Source organism: Halyomorpha halys, unplaced genomic scaffold (assembly GCF_000696795.3).
Source record: "Halyomorpha halys isolate HHAL.00 unplaced genomic scaffold, Hhal_1.1 Scaffold146.1, whole genome shotgun sequence".
In the NCBI taxonomy this organism is placed as follows: Eukaryota; Metazoa; Arthropoda; class Insecta; order Hemiptera; family Pentatomidae; genus Halyomorpha; species Halyomorpha halys.
Window position 1 is genome coordinate 941,232 of NW_027110622.1, and position 11,281 is coordinate 952,512.

Sequence of the window (11,281 nt, forward strand, 5' to 3'; positions counted from 1 at the left end):
GTTTTATTACTAAAAATTACAAAGAACCCTGAAGGAGGACTCTGAAAGGTCGGTGTTTGATATTAAAAAAAAATTATATTGATAAAAAAATTTTATGGCTAGTTCATATCACTCAAGATTTATATCATAAGATTAAACTTGTGTATATAATACAAATCGTACCATTTATTTGTATTTAAAAAAAAAAATATTGATTTTGTTTAAATACTTCTTTATCGTTTCTCGAATCAGGACAATTTTTCTTTTCTTTTATATTTATTTATTTAATACTAGATTGGCCTGGTAGGCCTTACATGGTTAATGTAACAGGTACATTTTTTTTTTTTTTACAACTGATAATGGGGGGATATAGTCCCATACAAAAGACACTCCTAACTATATAATTTATATAGTTGTTATAAATAAACCAAAAAATTAGGCTAAAATAAATAGATTAAAATAATAATTCTTAATAAAAGACAAAAGTAAAGTTAATAACAAAAAACAATGACATTTATGGATTTAACAAAATAAATAATTGGAATGGAAACAAATAACATAAAATGAATTTATGAAAAAGATGAAGAGGAAAAAAAAAAGAAATTAAGATGAAATCAAATTTTAAGTGACAATAACAAAACTGATAAATATGGAATTTATAACAGGAAGTCCTGCAGCTGCCTTCAGTCTTCGGTTTGTGGTTGGGTTTCCCAAATTATACTGCTCCATTAACTGTAGGCAACTGGGAGTGGAACTTCATGAACTTTTTTTTATGTAATCCTCTATTGTCTCTATTTGTAATTCCCAATACCATTCTGTTTCTTATAAACCAAGGAACATACAGTCATGAAAATTCAAAATAGAACTTTCAAACTCCAAAAAAGAACTAATAATAAAAATGAATCATTTTAATTCATTCTTATTTTGTTTTTTAATTTGAAAAAAAAGCAAAGCATTTTTATCTGAAATAATGAAGTTGAGTTTATTTGTTTAGTTAATTATTTAAGTGGTTGGATAATTTTTTAATTTAGAGGTTGTAAGTTGACCGTAGCTGATTAATGAAGGAAGATGGTTCAGATGAACATAAATAGTAGTTTAACAATTTTAGTACAAAATTATAAGAACACAAAAGAATTTTTTTTAGTTGATTTACATGTTATTTAACTGTAGAAGACATTATTTTACCTCCAGGATAAGTATTAAAATTATTAATTTTTTTTAAATGGAGTAGGCTGGTTTATCACAGTTTATGAGGAAATTTATCCACATTGAGTACTGAAATAATTGTACGTACTCAAAATTAAAATAATCATCGTTCAGGAACGACATAAGAATTCAGTTACATGCGATTTGTTTACTAACGGATTAAGAATGCAAAGTTGTATGCAGCAATTGAGGAACGGATAATAAGGACAAGCAGAAGGCCAACTGCAGCCAGCATGTAATCACTTGCACACTGCATTATACACTTTGCAATATAGGAAAATAATCAAGAAGACACTCACAGAAGAAAATATCTAACTCTAAGTAAAGTGGATCAGGCGATAAAAGATGTAGAAACAAAATGGACGATAAATCTCCTAAGAAAGCCATAAATCGCAATAATAGATCCACGATGCATGAGTCACAGTGACAAGAATGGATGGTTAATTCCTCTTTTAATAACTCAACAATAACCAGTCAATCATTTGAGTTCTTCTCTTCACAAATCACGTGATAGAATATCTCCTACTTATTACAGTTATAAACTACAAATTTATATTATTTTTATATGAATAATACAATTATCCTTAAGTCAAAATAAGGAATAATACCTAAACCTAGGAAGGAAAATATTTTAAAAGTTTGTCCAAAAAAAAAGCCAATATATTTATAAAAGTAAATTTAATAATGAAAAGTCAATATTTTGAAAATTTATTTTAGCCAATATCGTGAAAACTACTACTTCTACGAACTACGTACAGATATTTTTATTTATTTACCAATATAAATTTATAAAATATTGATTTCTCGTTCAGAAAAAACTTTTGGTTTATAAAAAAGCTATAGCTCAATTACACGTATTAGTGCCTAATTATTAGACGTATAGGTGCCTATTAGCAACCAAATTAAAGCTCCCCTGATGAAGATCTGAAACTCAGGTCGAAACGTCGGCATAAAATAAATAAATATGGTTTTGTTTATTTATGTTGTTCTTTGCAGACCGCACCCCCCCCGAAAAACTTCTCCAATCAGATTAAAGCTAGTTAAATATAAGATGATATAGTTAATAACGTTTATCATCGTAAGAGCCTCTATTTCAATGATTCCCAACAATGTTTCAGCCTCTTCAGGCCAGTCTCAAGTTCTGTAAATAAAAATATTTACAATTAACATACACTTAAAATAAACAAAGATGACATTGCATTTTAATAAAAAATGTTTGTGAATAAAGGTTTTAAAATAAAGTTCCTCAAAAGAAATATATTGGGAAGTATATGCCCATTTTTTTTTCTTGAAAGAAATCAAAAATGAATTTATCTGGATTATCTCTATAGGAAAAAAAATTATGAATGAATTTATCATAACTACAAGTACAGCCACTATTTTTGGTGTTCCCGTTGCATGGTTTGCAGAGTCATCAATTTCGAATCATAAATACATATGGTTTTCATTAATGTAACCAAAAATTTAAGAGAAATAACATTTGTTTCATCTCTTTGGCTCTTGGACATAGAGAGCAATTAGAACCATTGCTGAACCAAAAAGCCAAATTAAGACTGCACCCTGCACGCTGCAGTAAACTAGGTTCTTGTATAGCGTGCAATTATCCTCGGCAAAACGTACGTAAAGAACCTGTGTTTGGTTAGGTACTATTAACATTTACAAAATAGATCCTTTGTCCGAGATGAAGTAAAAAAATTTTTTTTTTTTAATAATTTATTTATTGATATTTACAACTGTATACACATATATACAACAAGTAAATTTGCTGTAGGTGACATAGTGACATGATAAAAACATGTGGAGAATCTACCCACTGATAGAACTCCAATAACATTTCTAGAGGAGAAGATCTCGAGGCCATCTTCTTTTCAGACGCCTAGGAGGATTATTAGGTAATGAAGGAGAAGCCAGGTTAGAAACAAGTGGATTTGGGTGGTTGAGAAGTTTATTATAGAAAGAACGGTATCTGGTTCTGGCCAAATCGGCAACATATGGAATATTGAGGTCCTGATGGATGACTTGATTTGTGACAAAGTAAGGATCATTAAGGATTTTACGAAGGATTTTGGACTGTAAGGATTGGATTCTGGAGGAATTTGATGGTTTAGTGGAGCCCCAAAGCTCAATTCCGTATCTCCAGATAGACCTTATAATAGTCATGTAGATCAGTCTTTTGTAATGGATTGGCAATTTACACCGTTTGTCTAGTAAATGTTGTAATAGTCGAAATCGACGAGCAGTTTCCTGTCTTTTCAGTCATGTATGAGGATTCCATGTCAGTCGTTTGTCGAGATGTAGTCCTAAGTAACGGATCTGTTCGACAGGAATAAGTGGGGTATTATTAAAGGATATTGAAGGGGAAGAGGTCATGGGTTTACGTCGAAGAATTAAAAAAAATTTGGTTTTTAAATACTTATTTTTATATAGCTATAAATTACTATCAAAATAAAAGTATTATAAAATCGTATGCCATTAACACTAATTCAGTACAGGTTTCTCGCCACTTCTGCTTCTTAAGTTGAACTGTATCTCTTACATACTTAAAAAAAAAATCGAATAGGAACGAAACGTAAAGCTAAATAAATAATCCACCCTAAACGAAATTGTATCCGCTCACATTATTCCAACGAGAAGAAAACATGCTCATTGAACTCACTTTACACTGACGACTGATAAATTAGCGTGCTCTTTGTAACAGACAATTTTAATCAAAAGGCTACACTGACAGTCGTGACCCAGATGAATCAGTCCCTTAATAGCTCATAGCAAATGAGTTGCAAAAGAAACGCTAAACGCTTAACAGAGTCCGGAGAAAAAAGTCCACTCTTCTCTCATCTTGAGTCATCAATAAGGGTACGAGTCAATTGCCACAGATTGCGCTTGCTATCTAGAAACAGCGATAATGTTCGCAGTAACAGGAATGTTAATATCAAACGATACCTATAAGTATCAGTAACAACAATCTCAAAAAAATTAAACGGTTAACGCTTACAGAATTATTAATTGTGCTCCGTAACTTTTAGATGCTCAAAACATTAAGGAGAGTTTCTATAAGGGATAATAATTTTTTTCTATTAAAACTCTTCAGTCAAAAGAATATCTGAATATTTAAAATCATTAGAAATATAGTTATTCAGTCGCTCGCCTCTTAAGAGATATCTTACGGAGCATTATTAAAGTTATGGTATATTACAGGTAAAAAGTTATGCTATTGTAAAAAAAACAAAAAAAAACGGTCTGTTTTAATAACCACTTCTTACTCGAACTATACAGATCATGTGTAGTACGGGTAGTACAAGAGCCCAAGAGGAGAAAAAGGCAGTTATTTCACTCCAATTTTTTATTACTTTAATAAAAGCTATGTATAATTAATAGTCAGAATTGATGAATCTGCCAAGTATAGGTAAGGGGAATAAAAAATGGCGGCTGTTTCAAAGCGATAAAAAAAACTAATTTTTCATTTGGAGCTCTATATCTTAAAAAGTAGGAACCACACAAGAAAACCTAAGAGAACCTCATTTAAAGAAGAATAAATTTTCTAAAATATGAGCCCTAATAGAGTTATTTACGTTAAATAGTTTTCGAGATAATAGCTTTTTAAAGAGCAACATTTCATAAAATTGTAGTATGGGACGTACTGAAAGATCAGTAGTTAGTGAATTTATTTTGAAAAATTTATATCCCAAAAATCATTTGACATACAGGTGTCTATTAGCACTCAAATTAAAACTTGTTTAATGAGCTATAAAGTAGTTTATGATTTTTATTTTTGTACGAGTAATAGTTTACATGAAATCCGCTATAATATATTGATTTATAGTTGTATGGACAAATTTTCATTTGCCAAATTTATATTCATATGTGAGTATCATAGAAAGTACTACCCCTACGAAGATAAATGTCATAAACTACTTTATAGTAAGTCAAATTTCCTTTATTTTGAGTGTTGGCAGACGTTTGTGCGTCTAATGGATCTAAAGATATATTTTTTCAAAAATGCAACATTTTATACAAATATCTAGAAATTAATATTTTGTGAGTTTATTTTGTCAAATATCATAAAAACTACTACTCCTACAAAGATAAACATTATTTACTATGTTGTAGTGAATTTAACTAGTTTTAATTTGAGCGCTGGCAAACATTTGTACGTCCAATGGTTTCATTAAAAAGATTATTGAAGATTTAATTATATCAATTTTAATAATATCTTACCAACAACAATTTATTTTTGTTTTATTTAATTGTGGATTTGCATTTATTCTGAGATCATTTTTTTTATTGCACTAGCATTTTGTTTAAAGTTATTATGTTCTGTTCTTAATTTTTATATTTGATTGTTTTGTTGGGCATTTATACTGTTTGTGGGATACTTTGATTTAAATTAATTCTATTATCCTTAGAGTGCTACCTATGGGTAGTTTCTCTACACGCCTGTAGCACTCCAATTCCAATCCAAGATCAGATTTACTAAATGTATTATAATGTACAGTTGCAAATAGCAATAAATAAATATTTTAAAAAAAATTAATATCCACGAAATCGCAAATTTTATTTATAAGGAATTTAAGGAGTTAAAAGTTAAGTAATGATTAATTAAAAATGTATTGATAATAATTAATATCACATTTATTTTTGAACAACCACTAAACTGATCACAATTTCGTAATAATGAGATACATATACTCCGGATTGGATTTTTTTTTTCTAATATGTATATTGTATTTAAGCTGATTTTGTCAAAGTTTTCCTTGTATTTACTAAGGCGGGTAAATTAATTATCCACCTGAAGTTGATGAACAAGAAGATGAAGACAACCGTTTACAGAGCTAGCGATGCGACTAAGCAAGCTGTCATTAACAGAAACTGGAGGGGACACTGCTGAATGGATTTTAATACGTTCAGCCTTGGCGAAGAGGAAGTCTACTTCTTATGTATCCCATAAAACTAATTTCCAGTTCCCTCGGCCAATGTTCTTCAAATGATAAAAGGACATAATTTGACTCTTTGTCAGATCCTTGGAGTCGTGAATGCCATGCGCCACAATGGTGCGTACCCACGACGAGTGGCTCTTTACTGGCCATTATCTTTGCCATGATTGTTCTTGCCAAGTTGTAAAGTGTGGAAGAATGAACATGAAGAATAGTAGTTGTGAGGACGGCACTAGTTTATTATGATAATATAATGATGTTTATTATAATATTATAAAGATATTGGTCCAGTCATTTTAATAAACATTCAAAAGGTCGTTTTCGTAGAGGGCACTGAAGTAGACAAAATAAAAATTATTATATTACTATCATTGTACAATAATTATACTACTTTTTATATAAGGCTTTTAATCGAGTCTGGCACCCGGGACTGCTCTAGAAACTTCCTACCTCCTACATATTTTCTCATCATCCGTTCCTTTCTCATTGATAGATTATTCCAAGTAAACCACAATGGTTCCTATTCATCCCTCTATTCTCAGTCCGCTGGTGATCCTCAAGGTAGTTTGACCCATCCTCTACACCGTCTATACAGCTGACATTCCAACTAATCCTAACACTATCCTCACCCCGTATGCCGACGATACATGTGTGCTCGCAGTTAATAATAACCCATTAATTGTATCCCATATCACATCCCTCAAAAATGGTGTCGTAATTGGAGGATTAAGGTAAATTCCAACAAATCCCATCAAATTACCTTTACCCTTCGTCGTAAACTTACCGACTGCCCTACAGTTTCTTTTAATAATGTCACTCTTACCCCTGGCGAACAGATACGCTACCTTGGACTACAGTTGGACAAACGATTAACCTGAAATCCTCACACAAGACTGAAAAGACAGGAAACTGCACGTCAATTTCCACTATTACAGCACTTACTAGACAAACGGTCTAAACTTCCAACACATTACAAAAGCCTGATCTACATGACTGTAATAAGGGCAATCTGGACATACGGAGTAGAGCTTTGAGGCTCCACTAAACTTTCGAATTCCTCTCGTATTCAATCCTTACAATCCAAAATCCTTCGTTAAATCCTCAATGCTACTTTGTCAGAAATAAAATCATACATAAAGACCTTAATGTTCCCTAGGTAACCGATCTAACCCGAACCAGATATCACTCCTTCTATTATAAACTCCCTAACCACTCAAACCCGAGTGCAGAGAATGAGTAGTTGCTCTACACGCCTGTAAAACTCCATTTTAACTAAGATCAAATTTACTGAATATATTATGTAATATACAGTTGTAAATTTCAATAAAGATATTAAAAAAAAAACTTTTTATATATAAGAGTGACTACTGGTACCAATATAACATTATATAATTAAGGAAAGAAACAGAATCTTAAGGTTAGCTATTTTTAACCGGGAAAATTACGAGGAAAACCTTCTATGTAAAGAGCTGACTATCCAACTCTGATGACTTGGAAGTATGCCCGGCATCCATTCTTCCACTATCATAATTCTTCATAGTGTCCTATGTTATGTAGTAGTCGGACCGTGCAAATTTGAAATGTTTTATGTAAGTAGGAATTATGGAGTGGCAGGGTGTATATAACTGGAGAAAGTACGACATCGCATCAAGTAGCGATTTGAAACGATCAAGGCAGTAGAGGTTTCAGCGCACTTAGAAATAATGATAATTTAAGCAGCCGTGGAAACTAGAGAAAGCACTACTTTGCTAGGATAAATCAACAAGAATTATACCTGCTTCTTCTAGAAAAAAAAAATATAAATATAAATCGGAATAAAATATATTAATAAAATAAATAAATAAAGGTAAATAAAAAAAAATTATTTTAAAAATTGATTAATTCTATATTTATATTATTAACACTTTTTAAATATTATTTATTATCTTTCATATTTAATTTTACTTTTATTATTTTCGGGGAAGCGCAAGGCACTGTGGTAAGGCACAATGCTACTAACTCCAACGAAACGGGTTCGAATCCGGCTGGGCAGAAAATTGTTTTCTGTAACATTGTAGACGTGTGTCAACGTTGTGGGTTCTTGAGGCCTCCTATGATCCACCCACACACCACACCTCATATATATATCCCTAAAGATAGCTAATTTTCAGAAATTAATAAATTTTAAGTTAATTTTATTTTCTCGTTTCTCATTTTAATTTTGGAATCTTCTAACAGCCTCACCTTCTTCTGCACTACAATTCTACAATTTTATTTTAAATTTAAATAATGTTATTCAATATTTTTATATTAAGTAATATTAAAGATCATAACTAAGAAAATATAATTGAACCTGTTCCTGCTATTATTTTAATATTAATAATTTTTAGTATTGTTATGTTTAAATATTTGTTATCACCAAATATTGAATATTATTTTAGTATCTTTATGAAATACTGTTAGTTTGGAATATTTATGAAAAGTGAATAAATAAAGAAATAAAGCAAGTTAAGTCCTCTACCGATAATTCATAAAATAAATCTGAAAACTCAACAAGATACCTACAAAGCTACAGTTTGTTGAGTGAAGTTCTGTTTAATATGACAGAAAATTTATCTAAATATATTTTATTTCCAGGATTTAACAGTTCATACTAATAATTATCTTATTATATAAATAAAAAGTGAAAGGTACCAGAATTTCTGTTTCTTATTTGTAACTTACATTACTAACAGTTTATAGTTTTCTTTTCAACTATCTAGAATTAATAATATTTAAAGATAATAAAAAAATGCATGACACGTAGCAGTGTTGCATTCGTATAACAGTTGCAAGCTACTAGTAAACAAAACTAAAAATAATATCCTATAAAGCAGTCGAAATTTCTATTGTTTAACTTGAAGAATCGGATTCCTTTTCAAAACGTTTTGTAGAATTTGCAGGAAATACTGCTAACGATTCTTTGTTGATCCGTGCAGATCAGGCAACTTTTCTATAACAACAATTTTAGGAGTTAGTTTTCCACAGTTTAAATTACTTTTTTCATTTTTAAATTGTAACAACAATATCACGAATAATCTGAAGATTTTTTTAATTCTGAAATGATATGAATGAAATAATTGTCAGATAGAGAATTCTAAATTGATATATATTTTTTTGATATCCCCGAATTTAAAAAAAATAAATAAATAACCGTTGTCAAATAATATATTTTTTTAAATTGTAATATTTGTAGTTCAAATATTTTATTACATGATTTTTTATAAGTTGAAAAAGAACGTTATTATTATTTTTAATATAATAAATATTTTATTGACACTTAAAAAAAAAAAAAAAAAAAGAGAGAGGAAATTATTAAAAAAGTTAATTAATTCAAATCAATAAGCAGAATTAGCATAAATATTAAACAAAAATTTATAAGTGCTTGAAAAAATAATTAAAACATAAATCATTTAAACCTTTTTTATGTTTTTCTAATTAAAAATAAAATTATTTTTAACATTGTAAAAACCAATAGGGACATAAAATAAATAAGCAAATTTGGGTGTTTAAAACAGAATATATAAACTTTATTTTATTTTTTTTTTTTAAACAAAATAATATATATATAGAAAAAAAAAGATAAGTTCAACCGGAAGTTACAAATGGAACTAATAACTAGAGTAAAGAAGTCTTATCAATGAATAAATATTATCAAAAGGTTATGTTATATTTTCTTTTCATTACAAATTATAAAAAAATAATATATATATAATTGTTATTTCCAATGGATAAATCTTAGGCCTCTTTACTCCACACTGTAATAAATAAAGTTATATAAAAATAAAATTGTTTATTAAATCTCTGGGTCAAACAATTTTATTTTATACATGCATATATTTTAGGCATTTTTGTAGCTACATTTATACTTCTTCACCTCAGTTATCTTATTAAAATCCTTTAACATTATAAATATAACTCCATGGAACTGTCAGCTGTAATTTTTTTTTTTTTGAACTTTGACTATGAAAATTTAAAACTTTAATCATGACCTTATTAATTTTTTATTACACATCACAGATTTGCTCAATGAATTAAAAAAATCCAGAAGATGTACCGAAAGTTAATATTACGATGAACGTGAATGACGAATCGGACTTTGAAAAGTAATCCTCATGTTAACGTTTAGAAGTAAAGGGACTTTGCACTTTTAATGCAATTACCCCCCCCCCTAACAAAAAAAAATTAATTAAATAAAACTGAAATAAAGATTTGAAAGTTTACTATCATTTGGTTTAGTAAAATGCTGTTCATTGCTTTCAGAAAATTTTTATGTTTCTTAAATTATGAGCTGTGATATAAGTAAAAATATTATAAATATTTCAAGCGTTTATTTTTAAATTGCTATTTAGTTTTTAATATTTTTCAAAAAATTAATTCATTACAATCCAAAGGAAATACCTGATCTAAAACAAGGATTAGATTTTGAACTGAGCGCTTGAAATTGCTGATAGCAATAAAGAGAATCAGCAATTTCTCTAAACCCGACGTCCTTCGTCAAGTTCGTCGTTGAACCTTGTTACCAGGTAAAATAATTCAAAGCAAGAACAGGTGGTCATTGCTGGACAAACAAGGCAATACATAAATTATTTATACAAGTTATATGGCGTATGGACAGATTTGGAGAAAAAAAAGATATACAACGTTCAATTAAATTTTTGTATGGTACATTTTTTTTTTATATAATTTAAATTTTACATATAACAAGATCAGAAATATATGTGAAGGGCTAGAAAGAACGAACAAGAAATATTCTAATGAAATGGATGATAATGAAACGCTATTTAAGTGATTAAAAAAAAAAAAAGTACAATTTCAGAATCATTTAACATAATGTAGAAAATTAAGATGGCATCAAAATTAACTGCATGTTTTTATTTATATTTAATGATGTTTTAAATAACACAAGGTATTATTTTTATTATTTTCTCCTGAATTGAATGATTTTATGGCCAAAATAAAAAATAATAAAAATTAACAAGATTTTTGCTAGGTTTTGAAATACTCAAGAGAACAAATAATATAATACAACAAATAATACTAATAAAACCCATAAGTAATTTATTACATCTCATTAAAAAAAAAAAAAAAATGTTCTGAAATTTCAAAACGTACATCCTTAATATATGTAGATATAAATTATATAA

General features: G+C 29.0%; 1 protein-coding gene across 8 annotated transcripts in view; it reads right to left on the reverse strand.

The window, feature by feature from the left end:
• Positions 1-11,281, reverse strand: part of LOC106678541 (thyrotroph embryonic factor) — a 680,455-nt gene that overhangs the window by 137,140 nt on the left and 532,034 nt on the right. The gene's annotated exons all lie outside the window — the stretch shown is intronic.